The sequence below is a fragment of the Ursus maritimus genome, unplaced genomic scaffold (assembly GCF_017311325.1).
Source record: "Ursus maritimus isolate PB19 unplaced genomic scaffold, ASM1731132v1 scaffold_4, whole genome shotgun sequence".
Classification (NCBI taxonomy): Eukaryota; Metazoa; Chordata; class Mammalia; order Carnivora; family Ursidae; genus Ursus; species Ursus maritimus.
In genome coordinates this window covers 66,466,686-66,484,455 of record NW_024426552.1, presented here as the reverse complement: position 1 = coordinate 66,484,455, position 17,770 = coordinate 66,466,686, and the positions used below count along the sequence as shown (strand labels likewise).

Here is a 17,770-nt window from a genome sequence, read left to right as displayed (position 1 = left end):
GGTGGCGGGGTGGGACAGAGACCAAGCTTGCTCTAGTGAAACAAAACCTGTCAGGCCAGAAGGAGCTCATGGTTTCCTACCTAGAACATGTGTGCTGGCTTCCACCCCTTTTGGAGGAAAGCTTTTCCAGGAGATGGGATCATTCTCTTTCGCCCACCAAACTTAAATTTGTACAATGCCCGTGGTTTATAAAGTTTCCTAGATAGTAATATAAGTCTCTTGCTCATCCTAAAAAGAAAAGAGGGGAATTATTACTATCCCCTTTTTGCTCATGAAAGAACTAAGGCTCAGACAGTGAAGGGACTCCTTACAGCCCCAGCAATGGTAAGACACACAGCAAAGACGAAGTACAATCAGGCACAGTGCTCTGTCTCCTATACCATGAGGTCTCCTGGCTCTCCTCCAAGCCTGCTTATGACAATGAGAACACAATCCAAAGACTTGAAAATAGTTCGGCTAGGGTTATTAGACATTGGGCAAGCTGGAAACTAGACCCAAGCCTACAGACAGTGTTCATACCTTCAGGATCATGCACTTGGAGGCACTGGGAAAACAAAGTGGGCCGGGCGGGAGCCAGGACTAGGGGCAATTAGCTGTCCAGTGTGACAGTGGTTCGAATGCTTCAGTCTGACTCTGCTACAGAAAGGTCATCAGCAATGGTAGAAACATGTGCCGTCTGGGCAGGCTTTTCTGCAGAATGGGGAACTGACATCTCTGGATTTGAAACATATGAGATATAGCTCTGAAATCTACCCATGAATATGACAGGTTTGGGGTCTGCTAGAGATGGTATGTTGTGAATACCAAACAGTATAAAGAGCAGTGGCTTCAGAGTCCAGTAGATTTGGCTTTGAATCCCATTGTAACATCGAATAGAAGTCCCATCACTCTCCCGCTTGCTGGTACCTCTCCAGTTTGCAATGACATCTCAAATTTCCAGCTACTCCATCCAATGCTCTTTCAACCATCTGCAGTAAAGGACCAGTTTGGTTTTTGTTTTTTCTTTCATTTTTTGATTCCAATCTGTCACAGACTGGTACTTTCATAAAATATGATAAAAATGAATTACTAGAGAAATGCAATTTTAAAAACAAATGTAAGTCCCTTTTTAAAAAATTTTAGATTCAGACAAAATTACTCTGGAAAATTGCTATAAAAGTTTATCAGTGCTTCCTTTCACTTTCTCTACTCCTTACCGACTGATAACAAACAGTTGGCAGAGCTGGGCCACGGACTGCACCTCAGGTAGTGCCTTCCTGGTACCTCCTTTCTCCAAGCTCCTGATGACATTAGTCACAAAACACAACTAAGTACCTATAATCTCTACTTTTCTTGTCAACTTAAACTCCCCAGCTAGATTGCATGTTCTCTGAATGCCAAGGTCACTCCAGTATGCCTAGGGTCAGACAGATGGTTCACAGGGGCTCAAACCCTTGCTGATAATCCAAATATGAAATAGCCATATTAGTTACTCCTACATTTTCATGATTTAGACAACTTGATAGCACATTTGTGAAAACCTGCCCAATGAACACATTCTGTCCCTTTAGCATCCCGCCCTACTTGCCTGTCCTCCATCTATTTGTGCGGGGGTCTTTTTCACCACCTGCTTTAACTCCATTTAACTGAGATGCACCAGATACCGTCACTGTTTCTCTTCCACTGAGGAACAACGCAGAATAAATCACAGAAAATCCCATTCATCAGAAAAGCTGGTGCTGGCTCACCAGATAAACAGTCTAGGATATGGAGTGCTTCTATTAATTTATTTCCAGGGGACACTGTTATTCTCCCCTCTGTGTCTCTCTAACTCTGGGCCCATGATAGCTGCTCAATAAACATTTGTGTGAGCTGGCCAGAGAGTGCCGGCTGTATCTCAGCGGCTACAGGTCACATTTTCAATCCCACCACTCAGGAGGCAAAGGCAGAAAGGGGCAATGAGTGGCAGTGTTATAGGAAGGAGCCTCGAGCTCACTTAGACCAGTGGTTTTCTCTCCAGGCTGCACAGTGGAATCACCTGGGGGAACTTTAATACCCAGGACTGCCTTTCAGACCCAGAGTTTGTTTTTTTTTATTTTGTTTTGTTTTGTTTTGTTTTTTGTAATGTAATTGTTCTGGAGTGAAACCTGAGCATCAGCATTTTTCAGATGCCATAAGTAATTCCAGTGTGCAGCTAGGGTAAAAAAACACTGACTTTGAATGCCCTCATATCCATGCTGGTACTTAGCAGATGTTCCTTAAATTTTGTTAAGTGGGTGAATGGCTCAATCAATGGAGCAATCCATTGATCAATCTAATTTGATCCAATTGGATTCAAATCCAATGATGTATCCAAATATCAGAATGAGTCTGCAGCAAATGTGGAGACAGTTTGACTCCTGTCTCCTTAGACTCCTCACCTCCAGTGTGCATCTCCTCCCAAGGTCCAGTCTGAAACTCCAGCCAGAAAGCACTCCTCTTCCATTCTCTTGCTGATGGGAGGCAGGCTTGTTTCTGGATCACTGGTGCTAGGAAACCACGAACGTAGCTCATCCTCACCTTTTTCAAGCAGGAAACTCTTGAGCTTTCTCAAATACACACCCAGAAGGCCCCCACAAATACCACTGGCCTCAACTCATACAGGATGGGAACATGTTATCTCATCTATTTTGTGTTTATTTAATGGTTGCTCTTCGATTGTTTCTGGCTGTCCACGGGTCCAGGATGCTATCTCAGACAACAGACTTCCAGAGCACAGAAACCTAAGAACACTTAGTACAAAGTGACTGGTTTGTAAAAAGTCTAGTAAATGGATGTTGCTGTTGCACTGCTCTAGAAGGAGAGGATGGAAGGGAGTGGGGGCAGGGTGTGAAGTGCACAGGAAGAAGAGGAAGCAATGTGATGTGCCGACCTGGAAGGGAACATGAGATGCTGGCTGCCCACTGTAGGCAGGCACAGGCAACACACGCGATGAGGCACTGTCCACCACCCCATCCCAAGGGGCAGGGAAGAGCTAGCCAAACTCCAAGTTCTCTGCCGGGAATGTGTGCCTGGGGCTGCCCTAGCTTCTGACCCCTGGCTGCTCTCTCACCTGCTGCCACTACTGATGCTATTTTTAGCTGAACAGTGGCCTCTCCCCAGCCTCCTCTTCTCCAGCTTATTTCCATGACCCCAGAGGAGCCACTGAACTTTCATCCTCCCTCTGGACCCTAAACCTTCCACTCTCCCCTCAAGGCTTACACTGAGTCAATTCAGAATGCTACATGGGGATGTTTGGAAAGAGATGAACATAGGGTAGCCGGGAAGTCAATTGTAAAATCCAACACTTATTTTTTTAAACTAGGGAAAAATAAAAAGGAAATACATTAGCTCCAGGGAGAGCACTCCCTCTGGCCCCAAAAAGCAGGTACTTCCTGAGTTCCTCCTTCTCTGCAGGCCTACATATTGATGGCATCCCATCACTAGCACTGACAGGCATTTTCTGGTATATTTCTGTCTTCTCACTAAAAGGGGAAAAGAAAATTTGCACTAATATGGGCACCCCTGCTTCCTGACACTCTGTTAGATTCTATTCATGGTTTTTCTCATATAAATCTTACAATCCATGAGCTAAGTTAAGCGACCCGCCCACGGTCACACAACTTGCAATTAATGGAGCTGGGATTCAAACCTAGTATTATGTGACTTCAAAGCTTACCTTGCACTCCTGTCACCAGAAAGAGTGATCTATCCCCAACCCCATAGACCATGAGCTTCCCAAGGCAGAATTCATGAAGCCCCATTACACTGGTATCTCACTGGGCTCTATAAATCATGTGGATCGACTGAATCACCAGCTTCCAGAAAAGAAAGAGGAAACATAGTCGCCATCCCATGCTAATGGAATATGAAGAAATATGTGCCTTCTTTTCCTCCATCCATTTCTTAGGTGGCTGGAGAAAAAGAGGAAGGCATCCAGCCAAGAGTGGTCAATTATAGACCATCCCAGAGTCAGTAATAACATTTCCCAGTCCGAGAAGCACCTCTCAACTGTAGGGATTCTGAGAAAATGATTCATTCACTCATTATCCAATGGATATTTACTGAACACCTACTATACGCCAAGAAGTGTACTAGGTGTTGGGGATAGTGAACAAAGTATTCAGCTTCTGTCCTCATAAAGCTAGTAGCTATAGGGGAAACAATGCTGGGGTTCAGAGACGTTTGTGGGGTAGTGGCATCTCCTGACACACTACCTTAAATTTAGAGCTCAGGCAGTTTTGTGGGAGGAGGAGAAGAAGAAGTAAAGGAAACCAAACATGTTGCTATGCAACCAGGATGATATATTCTTAGCCAGAGCAGGCAGAGCAGCAGCATGGCACAGGGAGTGGGTGGGGGGAGGAGAAATGGGGGAGGGGAGGCCCAAGAGTACTGAATGAGAGGCAAAGCGGTGCACAGCGAGCACCACTGCTGCACACACAGGCATCTCCCCTGGAGCAGCTCACAACTGGGCACTGCACAGAATCACGCTCACCAGAGGTAGCCCCAATATTGCAGGGACAGCCCCAGGAACCTCAGAAAGAGGGCCTCCTGCCCAGCTGCAAAAACCCTTGTTCTTGGGCCTGAAGTTAACCTACCAGTATTAAATCCAGGTCTGTACTGAATACAAAGGACAGCATAAAGCCCCTCATGCTTCCTGCCGGGGGGAACACATGTCCAGCGGGGGAGTAAGATGTATAGGCATACACAGAGCATCAACAAGTATTTATGAAGCCCCTCCTCCATGTTCCTTCTGCAAGGTGCAGGATGCTGTGGGGCTGACAAAGACCTCACACTGGTGGGTCAGGGCATGCAGAGGATAGCGTGGTGCTGACAGACACCTGTGGGGACTCAGGCCCAAGTGTTAGACCTGGCTCGGCTGTCCATGGGCTCTGTGCAGCCTGCAGCGAGGCTCTCTGGGCCTCAGTCTCTGGATCTCTAAAATGAGCAGTTCCGATATGGCTGAGTCCCTGATACTATAAATGCAAAAGGACTGCAGAGACAGCAGAATTGAGTATCAAATGGAATGCTCAGGAAGCGCTGTATGGAAGAGGGAGGGATTGAGGATGCAGTGGGGGAGGGAGTCTAATTTTGATTGAGGGCCTCTCATGCACCCTTACCTGACCATAAAGAATCATTTCCCCATTTTCAGACTTGAAGAAGCCCAGCCTCAAGGAGGTTAAGTAACTTACTCACCCCCACACAGCCACAAATAACAGATGTAGGATTCAAACACAGACCCACCTGGCTCCATGGCCTGTGCACTTTGCATTGGATTGCACTGCTTCTCCAAGATGGTAAGGCTTACAGCAGAATGGGGCAGGAGAAGGACTGCAGGAAGCGACAGGGGCAAAGACACTGGCGGGCTGAAAAACGGCCAGGATTAACAAGGGGTGGTTCCTGGGGATGAGGACAGGGCTGTGAGTGTGAGGAGGGTGTGGTGAGCAGAAAGAAGGAGAACCTGGCAGTCCCTAGCCCACACCCTGCATTGCGCTAAATGCTATGGAAAAGAAAACAGTATATTAAACAGTCTGTGCCCTGAATTAATTTGCAACCAGGGCGATAAAATGTGAAAATTAACAATTAGTGAAATATTACAAAAATTGCCAAAGTAGGCATACAAAAATAAATCATAGCACAGTTTAAGTGGGGGAAGTGCTGCTTCTGATCTGGCTGGGCGCTGGGGCTTCTGTGCAGGAAGGGGACTGGAGGTAGGCTTTAAAGGATTCAGGGGGAGGATGGGAGGGGAGAGGGGAGACAGGTGAGGGCCTGTGGGGCAGGAAAAATCTCATCCATAGGAGAAAAGGCAGGAAAGGCACTTCATTTAGAAGAAAGAGCTGGTGGGAAACACTATCGACCAGTTGGGTTGGGTGAGACAACAGGGAGTGAAGGGTCCAATCCTTCACCAGAAGGCTATGAAAAACTACGGCCATGCTTGGGCCGAGGAAAGAAATGGCCAAAAAGGAGTTTAAGAAAAGGAAGACAGCAGTGCTCAGAGAACCAGGGAAGGGACTGATAGGCATGGGATGTACAAGGGTCCCAACTAGGCAGTGGCACTGCGGATGGCAAGGACGGACTAATCTCCCGGGTATTTTAAGGATGAACAGAAAAGTTATAGTGACTGGGGACCAGGAGAAGGGGGAATCAAAATTAACCTAACTTCAAACCAAGAGAATGAGAATCCCATATTCAGAACTAGAGAAGCCCAGCAAAAAAATAAAACTGGGGGGGAGGGTGATGATGAAGTTAATCAGCTTCCTATTAGACATTTTGTTTGTAAATAGGATATTCAAGTGCAAAAATCATGAATCACAAACTCGGGAAAAGGAAATCTGAGACTAGGGGAGGGCAGGAGGGGTCACTCATCACCCTGGGTGAGACAACCCTCCACTGCTCCTTAAGCCCCCCAGGGAAGGCAAGTCAGCTGCTCTGTGGGTTAGGAACTGTATGCCCTACTAAGAGAAGTCACAAGGAGACTGGAAACAGAATCCCTGAACCAACATTTAATTATTCCCATCAATAGAGCCAGAGAAGCTCTCAAATAGGGTCAGGCCCAAAAGAATCTAGTACACTTCCCTCTCTAAGCTGGACTTCTCTCTGTCTCTAGTGAGGGATCACCAGCCTTGCCAGGGACAGAAAATCACAGGGGACCTCACTCAGCTCCTTGGTATAGAGACATGGGATAAGACTTTGAAGTCAGAAAGACCTGGGCATGAATGGCAGCTGTTCCACCTGAGTGTGCATGGACAGATTGCTCAACCCATCTGAAAAGTGAGTAAGACAAGTATCTTAGTGTCAGGCACCTGGCATAGTGTAGGGCATACAGGTGGCATCAGTCACATGTTAGTTCCCTTCACCCCTACCTGAGAGCAGGCCTTTGCATTCCCATTCAGTTCTCAGTGATAGTTTTTCCATTGGTATCTACTCGGAAGGCCTAGTTATATGCTCTGGGACAGCACAAAAAATGTCAGTTTCCCCTTCTACCAGCCAAATACTGATCACGTTTCCCCCGAAGCTGGGTTTGGGGCACCACAAACTGAATTCCATCCTCATGATAAAGTCTGACAGATAATACAGTAAAGGGGGCTATAACTACTCTTCTGTAAATGCAGCCCAGGGCTCCCAAAATATCAACTCCATCTGATTGTCAACAGCAGTTGAAATTCTACCATTAAAGGTCTACTTCTTTAGTTTAACATGCTTCTTTTAAATGTCAAACTTGCCCATGAGGAAAGCCCATGGAGCTGTTACCAGTCAATCATAAGTTATACAATGTACATTAATGGATCAGCTGCCTAGGCTAGCAAGAGTTTTGGTGCTTTGGAGAGGAGGAGGGGGTCGTTTTGGAGCTGAGATCATAGATCCTCTTTCGGGAGGTTGAAGTGAGTCAGAAACCAGTGGGCAAAGGGTCCTGAAAAAGCAAGCTCACAGCTTCACCGGGGAGCTGAATGAGAAGGGTCCTAAAAGAGAACCTGCTGGCTGGACTTACCAGGTGACAGTGTGGGACCCTGGGGTGTAACATGAGAGTGAGCAAGGTGGTACCTCCCTGCACTTCCCAGTACTAGAAGGGCATTGCAAAGCACCATAGAAAAGCCATCTCCACTGCCCATAGAACCAAAATAAAAGGGATCAAGGTGCACCAGGAGAGACTGAGGCGGGAGCCAGGAAGCACTTCCAGATAACGCGGAAACTCTCAGCTCTGCTTTCCTCTCCCCCCTCCCACTCTCCCAACATTGTTCCTTCAAAGTTGACCCATGATCTCCTAACATCCAAACCCCAAGGTTCTACCTCCTTCCTCAGCAGATTAAAGGCCAATGCCTACACCCTCCTTGAAACCCCTGTGGAGGGAAGCCCAGGCGCCCTAGTGTGACCATTCTCATTTGCCTTCTAACTGTGACCCAGACTCTGCCTTGCTCCTCTGTGCACTTACCCCCTTGTCCCTAATAAGGCAGAGGGACCACTGTCCAGCAGTTCTCAGCAAAGCGGGAAGGACTGGTTCCAAAGAGTCTCTACCACACAGGGCCTCGCACCTGGCCAGTACATAGTAAGTTACAGACGTAATAGAGGCAGTCAATGCATTAAAATGCTGGCCAAAGTACTGGCTCAAGAGAATGATACCATGGAAGCCAGAGAAACCTGGCACTCGGTGGGGTTTCTGAGGAAGATCCGCTTACTCAACATTGACTCCTGGACTTTGACACACAAACATCCATTCAGCCGATTTTCTCCAAAGAACAACTGGAAAGGAATGCTGTCAGTCTCAGGGCCCTCTGCTTCCTCACTACTCTGGTCCTCCTGTATCCAAGGAGGCATTTTCACAGAGGACTGCATCACCACCAGAAAAGGACCCATGGATAGAACCCAAGAGGAGAGAGCTTCTCTGCCACACAGGGACTCTCCTCCTCGGGGCCAGCTTCTCCAGCCCCTCCTGCTACAGGCCATCTAGCATCCTCCCTGACCCTGCCCTTGCCCAAGATGTCTTTGCAATGAACTCGTTCTGCCACCCTACATCTGTATTGTAGGCACCATGATACAGACCTAGGTGAACAACATCAGAGAACACCACCCTCCTAACCTTTGGGCCCCCTCACCCCGTCGTCTTCCCTTTCCTTCCAGCAGAGATGCCATGCTCTCCCCCAACAAATGGGGAGCTCTCTAGGGACCAATGCCATGATGAAGAGCCACACATCGGTCCTTGACTCTTCCTCCCTTTGTATCCACCACTTCCCTACAGCACCCAGCAGTGAACACCCAGTGTTCACTCTGCCTATGCGGGCCCCTCCCCAGCCCCGTTCATGCTGGTGATGCATAGAACCAAGAGGCCCCAGGAGCATCACAGAAGGGGAAGATATGACTACATGGGGAAAGGTGGAAGGAGAGATGGCAGACAGGGAAGAACTGGAGGAATTCTCTGTGACCTCCACAGGTTCTGCTATATGCTGTCTTAGCCACCCTTCTCATCTTTGGCCCTGGCCCTGATCATTGAACTATTCCCTTTCATCTGCTCCTCCACCTCTCCCCACTGAGCGTGAAACGCTGAGATTCATCAGATATTCTGAGCACCAGAACCCATGCAAGAAAGTTGCCAAGGCAACGGAACACTCCCCTTTGGTATAAATACTCATGGGTTATACCCCTGAGGAGTAGAGCACAGACACCTCCCTCTCCTCTTTTAGTCAGATCTGACAGACTTCAAAGTTAGGGGAGCCATGACTGGTTTTGACAGGGGCGGGGGTGGAGTAAGGGGGTCCCTCCAGACCACCTAAGTCACTGTCTAGCAGACAACCCAGCAAGGAGAGAGGACTTTGCAATTGATTGAATGTTCATTTCCCACTGGGCCCAGAGGTGGGCATGGAGGCAGAGAGAAGACTGGAAAGGTACAAGCGACGTGAACTGTGGGAGGGGACTTCTGGAACCACAGCACCAGGGCACAGCACCCAGGACAGGCCCTGTGAACCCTGCAATGCCAACCTGCTGGGGCCACTAAGAGATGTCTGGGAACTTATGCTCTGGTTAGGACTGCTCTGAATTCCCTTCTTTTCTTTCTTTTTTTTTCTTCTTTTTTTCCCACATCTTAACATTTATGCCTCTTTCAGGTGGCTAATTGTTGGCCTAAGGTCTGAGGGTACATCCATGCATACACACCCCAGAGACACCCAGGAGAGGGGTTTGTTTCCATAAGGTGGCATTCAGGCCACAACAGGGCAGATCACATCTAGGGCCTGTGTCAGGCAATCCTCACTCTGAAAGCAGACACAGGTGGATTGGGACAGAAATAGTGCAGGACAAGAGGCACAGACTGCTCAGGTTACTTTTCCTGAACCAGAATCAGCTGAGAGCCCACGCCAGGGCCAGCAGAAGAGGGCTCACCACATGAAAGGACACATGTTTGCTGATGTTTTAATACCTTCCTTCGTATACTCAGATGGGGGCTTGGTCATCCCTGTCCCCAGTGCCCACAGTCCACAACCCAGGCAGAGGGGCAGGGAACAAGGAGCACAGAACAGGATCCAGAAAGGTGATCTGCTGCCCAAACTATCATGACCCACTCTGACTTCAGTCATAAACTCTGCTAAACACTGTTCCCAAGGGTCACTGATAGCCATAGTCAACACTCTTTAGGGCTAAGAGGAAAAGAAAGAAAAAGCAAATGGCCCTGCTCAGACCACCCAGCTTGGCAGTGCCATTCTCCTCAGGCAGAGGTCGCTGAGGGGCTGGCCATGGGCAGGGCTTGGCTAGGCGTCCTCTGTTGGGGTTAAAGGCCAGGCTGGTTGGGAGCTGGCTGGGAGCTGCCAGAAGCATGTTTAGGAATCACCAGGGTATCCCTGCATTTATGGTGACACGGGCTGAGCCATCCAAGTCTGAGGAAGCCCAAGGGTTTATCTTCTTTGGGGGGGTCCCATTCCTGGATGAGTGCCATATGGCTCTCATGCCATGCACACCACCTCTCCCAGAAATAAGTAGACCTGTCTGGGGAGGGAAGGGAAGGACGGCCTCAGTGCAGCCAGCAGTGGAGGGTCCTCACTCAGTGAGCTCCACAGAGTTGGCAGGAAACATGCCAAAGCGGCTATCTGGCCCGTAGCCTGCCACCAGCCCTCATGGACAACCTCAATGGCAGTGATGAGGTTCTCGGGGTGGAAGGAGATCTTGGTATCCTCGACTGCCTGGTAGGGCCCAGGCACAGAGCCTTTTCCCACTCAGCTCTGGGTAGTGGGTCAGAGTGCTCAGAGCCAGCATCTCACTGCTTGCAGCATCAGGGCCTCCTCATAGACAGTCTCCTGCTCTGGGGCCTCCTCTCCCGTCTGCGCCAGACACACAAGAGTGCTGGGTGCTGGCTCCTAGCGGAGATCTGCCCTGGGCCTTGAGAAGGCTTGGGGCAGTGCTCAGTTGAGGTGGGTCTTTTCTTGGGTGGGCTGCTTCTGCAGGAAGGGACCCCTCGGTTTGCCTGGCTAGGGCTGGAGACAGATGTGGTGGACATGGCCCTCTCCTTCTGCTTGAAGATCTCCCATGTATGTGTTGGCTGCTGACAAGCAGACTCAGGCTCTTCTGTGTTCCTTGAAACCACTTCCTGCTGCTCACACTTCCTCTGGGGTCCAGCCTCACTGCCCTGCTCCTCCTAATAGCACTACTCCGGGCGGGAGGCCTCTCGCAGCTGCTGCTCCCAGTGCTTCTGCTCCGGCGGCTGCCACTCCTCCTCTGCCCACCGCTTCTCCTCCAGCCTGCGGTTCTCCTCCTCCTTCTCTGCTTTGGCCCAGAAGCGGTCTCTGCCAACCCTTTTGATCTCAGATATGGCATTGGTCTTCTGGTACACAGAGCCCACTGGGGCCTAGGGGCCCATGTCCTAGAAACAGCTGCTCTCCCTGTGGAAGGCACGGTTGGCACCGGAGGCCCTGACCACCTTCTGCATGAGGCACTCAGGCTCCATGTGTTCCTTGGTCCTTGCGTTGATAGTCACACAGACCCCCTTCAGAAAGCTGGCCATAATGATGACATGCTTGGTGCACACTCCCTTCTGCACATAATTTACACCCTCACCTGTCCAGTTGATGAGGACAAACTTGGGCAGGCCAGACTTGGGATTCTTCACCCTGCAGAAAGTGTACATCAGCTTCCCACTGCTGAGCTCCTCCACTGTCTCCTCCAGGCACCCTCCCCAGTGCCGGCCACATGGATGTCATTGCTGTTACCCTCATGGTTAAAGAGAGCCCAGTCAGTCGGGAACTTATCAGTGACCACTCCCATGTAGGCCTCCTGCAGCACCAGTTCATTCTGGCTCAGGTTTGCAGCCATGACTAGCCCCATAGTCCCTGCGTCACCACCACCCTGACCTCTCTCATTTTCCAGACTTCCTCCCAGACCCATAAAAACACAAATTACACAACAGGCAATGCTAGGATCAAGCATCCATGTCCCAGTGCTGTTCAGGGAAGACTGTGCCTTCCATCCCTGCCCTAAGCAGACACCATTCCATTCAGATGTCCATCTGCCACGCCCTGCATCCAACCCACACCCAGAGCATCATTTTTAGTTCATTCCCTTCCCTAGATCCCAGTCCTCCCATCTACAAAAAGTAGTGGAGGGGGGCTTTCCTCTCCTTCCAACCTCCAATATTTCCAGAAAAGAAAAGAAAAAAACAAAATGAAATTTTATGTGTGAGGACTCCTTGGAGAAAGACTTCTAAGAAGTAGTCAGTACCAGCAGTCCTACTGCCAGAAGATAGGGGTCCCCAGAAGGATCCCCAACAGTCCCAGTTTTCATTCTTTGAGGGAGGGATGGAACAACAATCCAGAACAAGTATCTTACATTCATTTCCCCTTTCCATCCACATCCTCACCATTGCTTCCCACAAAAATCCATTGTACCTAGCCTGAACTACCCACACATTCGCAGCCACACCCAACATCACTCAGTCCATTATCACTACCCATCTCACACTCACTCGGCCTGCAGGACCATTGGCCTCAGCCTTCCCAAAGCCTTCCCCAGCCACACAACCCAAAGGACTGCTCCCCCAACTCTTGAAGACCTATCTGCACCAATTATGTGACAGGTCATACTCCACATTTTATCATTTATTTTTTGGAGGCCCCACATGGCATTTAGAACAGTGTTGTGCACACAGCAGGCACTTAAGTGAAGATTTGTTTTAGGGTGGACTTCTAAAAATCATTCATTGTTCAATAAAACCTGGCGACTTAAGTCTCCAGGTATCCAAGACATCCCTCCAGAAGGAGAATGGAACCCCTACATCCCCTGCTGCATTTGCCAACATAGCTCTCCTCCTCCCCCTCTAAACACCCCATTCCTGCCCAGACCTGAAATATCCTTTCCGATTCCAGTTACCCAAACTGTCACAGCTGCCCCACACCACGAGCCTTTTCCCCTACTCAGGATGGCTCAGGACTCCACTCCCCAAACTCTGACATCACTAAACCATCTCCTGAATTTCCTGTGGAGCACAGACAAGGTGTGATGTTAAAGCAGCATCACCAGCTTTATAACAAACACTTTGGGACATGTACATCCATGGCCATCTTTTGTCAGGTCATACCTTGCACCAGCAGTCTGTGTCCTGGGTTAGGATTCTAGGACCTCTTAGCAGCCTTGAACCTCTACCCAGAATTTCTGAACATGCAACAACCACTAGGTTTCCTGGCAGGAAACTGGTATTGTCTCTCCCTATGAGGAAACTCCAAAGACCAATGAGTTCTACCCTCCTCCTAAAGGTTAAGCAACATAAGGGCCACCCCATTTGTCCTCCCAGGCTTCCTGACAGTGGGCCTAGAATCATGGTAAGAGGGTGGGCTTTGCTACCAGGCAAGCCGGGGTTCAAATCCTTGGACAATTTGGTGATGGGCCCAATTTAGTCAGCATCTACTGAGTGCCTACTCTTGTTCCAAGGGGTCAGGGGCTCTTATAGTATGGTGCTCAGACCAGCAGCAACAGCAGCACCTGGGAACTTGTTAGAAATGCAGATTCATGGGCCAACCCCAGACCTGCTGAATCAGAAACTCTGAGAGTGGGGCCAGCAACTTGTGTTTTAACAAACTTTCCAACTGATTCTGATACACACTCGAATTTGAGGACCACTGATCTAGACCCTGGGGATACACAAAAATGAAAAACCTACAATCTAGACCAGCAGTTCTTGTCCCTAGCTGCACATTAAAATCATCTAGGGAGCTTTTAAAATATTACCAAAGCCTAGTCCTATCCCAGACCAATTCCCTTAGAATCTCTAGGAGTGGACAAATAATCATAATGCAATGTGCGGAGTGCAAAGATTGAACAAGTGTGCAATGAGAAGGGAGAAGGCAGTGAGGAGATCAGAGGAAGTGGCTTCACTATATGTGCCTCTGTTTTCTCATCTATAAAATGGGGATCATAATGTCCATCTTACATGGGATGATGTATATAAATGCCTGGTATATAGCAGATGCCCAGTCTGCATCAGTTCTCTCCCCTCCCCAGACGAGGCCCCTTGCTGACTCTGAGCTCGGCAATTAGACAAATGTATTTAGAATGTCCCCTCTATCAGTTCATCATCGAGGACCCCAGCCATGAAGGAAAAACCTGCTGGCTGTTCACAGCTTTGGGCAAGAGCTCTCTCTAGCAGCCATCTTGACGTCCCCAGTGTTTTCAGTCCGTGTTCTGAAAAACAGCCTGAGTCCTTGGGAACCAGACTGTCCCCAGAGGGCCGCTCATAGCCCAGACCCCAGCTCTAACATCCTCAACTCTTTTCAAAGAACAGCTCTTTAAAACAACTTTACAAAGGCCATTGGAATTACACAAGGAACACATTGTCCTATTCCCACTCTTTTCAAGCTCTTTTTGCCTGTGGTTCCAGGCAGGTCCACTGGCTCGGGTGAGCTCTCTCCACACCAGGCGGTGCTTCCTGATGCAGATCCTCTCATTATTCAATCTCCCTCCCCAGCAACATCTGAATTCAGGCTTATCGGGGACTTGGCAATAGCCCCAAATTAGTCCACCCTCCCTCCCCACAAGGCACAGGAGTGAGTGTGCAGTCACAGAGAGTGTCCTGGGTCTCCTAAATGCTGCAGACACACAAGCAACCCACAACCCTCCCGAACTGAACAGAGAAATGGGGGACTTCCTCGTAGCTGCCTCCTTGGGCTCTATGCTTATCCCAGCAGATGCTGAAAAAATTTTTTGGTCTCCTCTTGAGAATCTTCTCTGTCATTTTAAAATAAACAATAGGCAAATTGTGTCATTACTTTGTAGGCAAACCTTGGTTTTTTGTTTTTTGGGGTTTTTTGTTTTTTTAATACTAAAACCATAATCACTCAGCTTGCCCAGATTTGATTCTCTCTTTCCCTAGATTTCCCCAAATGAAGCTGGGCTCTTTCCAAAAATCAAATTAACATTCAAAGGACAAGGTTTTGTCACCATTAAGGATAATTCAGAAAAGAAGAAAAAAAGAAATCTGCAGCACCACACTGAAAAACAGTTCCCAGAATGCAGAGCCCACATTGTTTGATCATAGGTGGCATCCCTGGCCTGAGTCCCCTAAGGGGGCCTGCTTGAAGGGAGGTCCACTTCAGGTGGGAGTGGGCAAGGAAGCGGTCAGTATGCCAGCATCTCTAAGTGGCTTCAGAAAGCAAACTCCAGGGAAGCCTGGGTGGCTCAGTCAGTTAAGTGTCTGCCTTAGGCTTGGGTCATGATCTCAGGGTCCTGGGATCAAGCTCCGCATCACATCAGACTCCTTGCTCAGCGGGAAGTCTGCTTCTCCCTCTCCCTCTGCCTGCCTCTCCCCCTGTTGTACTTTCTCTGTGTCTGTGTCAAATGAATAAATAAAATCTTTTTTAAAAAAAGAAAGAAAGGAAGAAAGAAAGCAAACTCCCACACCAAGTAAGGGAGTGGCAGAGGGCACACAGAGAGAAGAAGGGACAAAACTTCAGAGAAAAGGGTTCAGACACCCCAAAAGTAGGAACCAGGACTATTCTCCAAAGAGGTGGTGGGCTGCCAGGGGAGAAACAGTGTCTTCAAAGGCCAAGGCCTGGCCTAGTTTCCTGCCCCTGGCCCACAGAACCCCCACAGAAGAATCTGGAACATGAGACAGGAAGAAAAATCCCTGCAGAAACAGTCATGAAGGAACAGGAAAAATAAAGGTGCCATGCAGCTTTTCTCCAGTTCCCTGAGCAGTAACACTAGGGCCTGATTCCTTCCCAGACACTGCCAAGTCACCCTCTCCTGGCCCCATCACCCCTCCTCATCCTTCCCCAAGTCCTGCCACGTGCAAAATAAGACCTCTGCCCAGGCTGGCCTGTGGAGAATGAGGTATTTTCTCCTTGGCTCTGCATTTTCATTCAGCCTTAAAAGGCTCAGGCTGGGCAAGAAGCCCACAAGTGTGTCGTGCTACACCTCAGTGCTCACCTCCCCAGTGCTGGCAGCTCTCTTCCCCTCTGGCTTTCTCCTCCTCACACCAGTACTGTCACTGGCTCAGGTGCCAGATCCTGGACCCCGGAAGCACTGATGGAGCTGCCCTCACAACCCTTAGGAAAACATGGCCAAAACCAGAACATGATCAATTTGCCAGGCTGGGACTCCAATGGAGCAGAGGGAGGCAGGCAGGACAGGGCAACAGTTGTGTCATTCAGCAGCACTTAGTCATCTGCACTAATGGTGGAAAGAGATACTAAATAATCAAAATGATGGATAATCAATGACCCAGAATAATGAACATTATTGTTAGGAGACACCATGATTTTTCACAGCAGAGTTGTGAAGGATCTATTTGTTCAAAAATGAATCTACCTTTCCTGAACACAAAGACTAGGAATGATAGAAAACAGCCACATGAAAAGAGAAAGTCAGTTCAGGATTTAAAAGTGACCACATAATACATATACAGAAATAACTGCACTGGGTTGTATACGCAACTAATGAATCATGGAACTTTACATCAAAAACCAGGGATGTACTGTATGGTGACTAACATATAATAAAAAATATATTATTATAATAAAAAAAAGAAAGAAAGAACTGAGAGTTAGCTGTATGAGGAAGAAACATTGGAAGTTAAAGCTGAGAAGAACCGAAGACATCTAGGGCCCCATTTTACAGATGAGAAAACTAAGGCCCAGAGAAGTGAGATGATATCTCAGATCACGCAGCCATTTCGTAGAAGAGCCAGAACTAGACCTGGATGGTCTAAGCAGAGCACTGTTCACTTAGCCACAATGGTCCAAAGGTGTCACCTTGAAAAAAACCATCATCCTGAACCCCTGATGCTGATCAGTGTGTCTCCTAGACCCTCAGACCTCTTGGCACTGGCTGTTTCTGTAGTCACCATATTTCCCTACACATAAGTCACCCTTATGTGCTACTGACTACCCCAGGCTGAGTACCAAAATGATTCATAAATCACTGCCCAATCGTTTGAAGTCACAACATGGTCATTGATGGCAGTACTTCACATGATTCAACTCAGTAGCTAGTACCAATTCCCTCAAGTTCAAGTATAATAATCATCTTGGTATTTGGGTGACCCTTTTGATTTTTCCTAAAATTCTTTGACCTTGAATCTAACATGATGTTCACTAAACCCTCAGAGTTAAAGGTGAAGGAGGGATTGAAATACCTATTTCATAGACTCGCCTGTTGAACTTACCCATAAGTTAACAGCTGGCAAGAGGGGTAAAGAGACTATAACAGAAGCCTCCTGACTTCCAGACCCAATCTCTTTCCTGAGCAAGTTGAGAGAAGTAGCAAGCTAAAATTCACAAGTAGGGGCACCTGGGTGACTCAGGGGTTAAGAATCTGACTCTTGATTTCAGTTCAGGTCATTATCTCAGGGGTCTTGGGATCCAGCCCCACGTTGGGCTCCATGCTGGGCATGGAGCTTACTCAAGATCCCCCCCCCCCGACCTGCTTGTGGCATGCTCGCTCTCAAACAAACAAATAAATAATAAAAAATAAAATAAAATTCACAAGAAGCTTCAGAGGCAAGTGCCATAAGGACATTGATAACCTGCAGACAAAGAGAAGATACAGGGGTCTGGGGAAACTACTCGGTGTCATACTTCAGCAATACCTCCTTTTTCTTTCTTTTCTTTCCTATTAAAGTATAACTTGAACACAGTAAAGTGTACAAATCATAAGGCAAGAGCTGGGTAAACCTTTGCATATGTATGTGCTGATGTAACTACCATCCAGATGGTGATTTAGAGCATTTACAACTACCCAAAGTTTCCCTCATGCCCCCTTCCAATCAAGAATAATCTTTATCTGACCTCTACCCCACACACCAGGT

At 48.3% G+C, this 17,770-nt stretch overlaps 1 protein-coding gene and 1 pseudogene across 4 annotated transcripts in view; both read right to left on the bottom strand.

Annotated features, from left to right (window-relative positions):
• Positions 1-17,770, bottom strand: part of LOC103678822 (kalirin RhoGEF kinase) — a 453,600-nt gene that overhangs the window by 340,569 nt on the left and 95,261 nt on the right. The window lies entirely within an intron of this gene.
• LOC121100410 lies at positions 6,675-11,881 on the bottom strand (annotated as a pseudogene).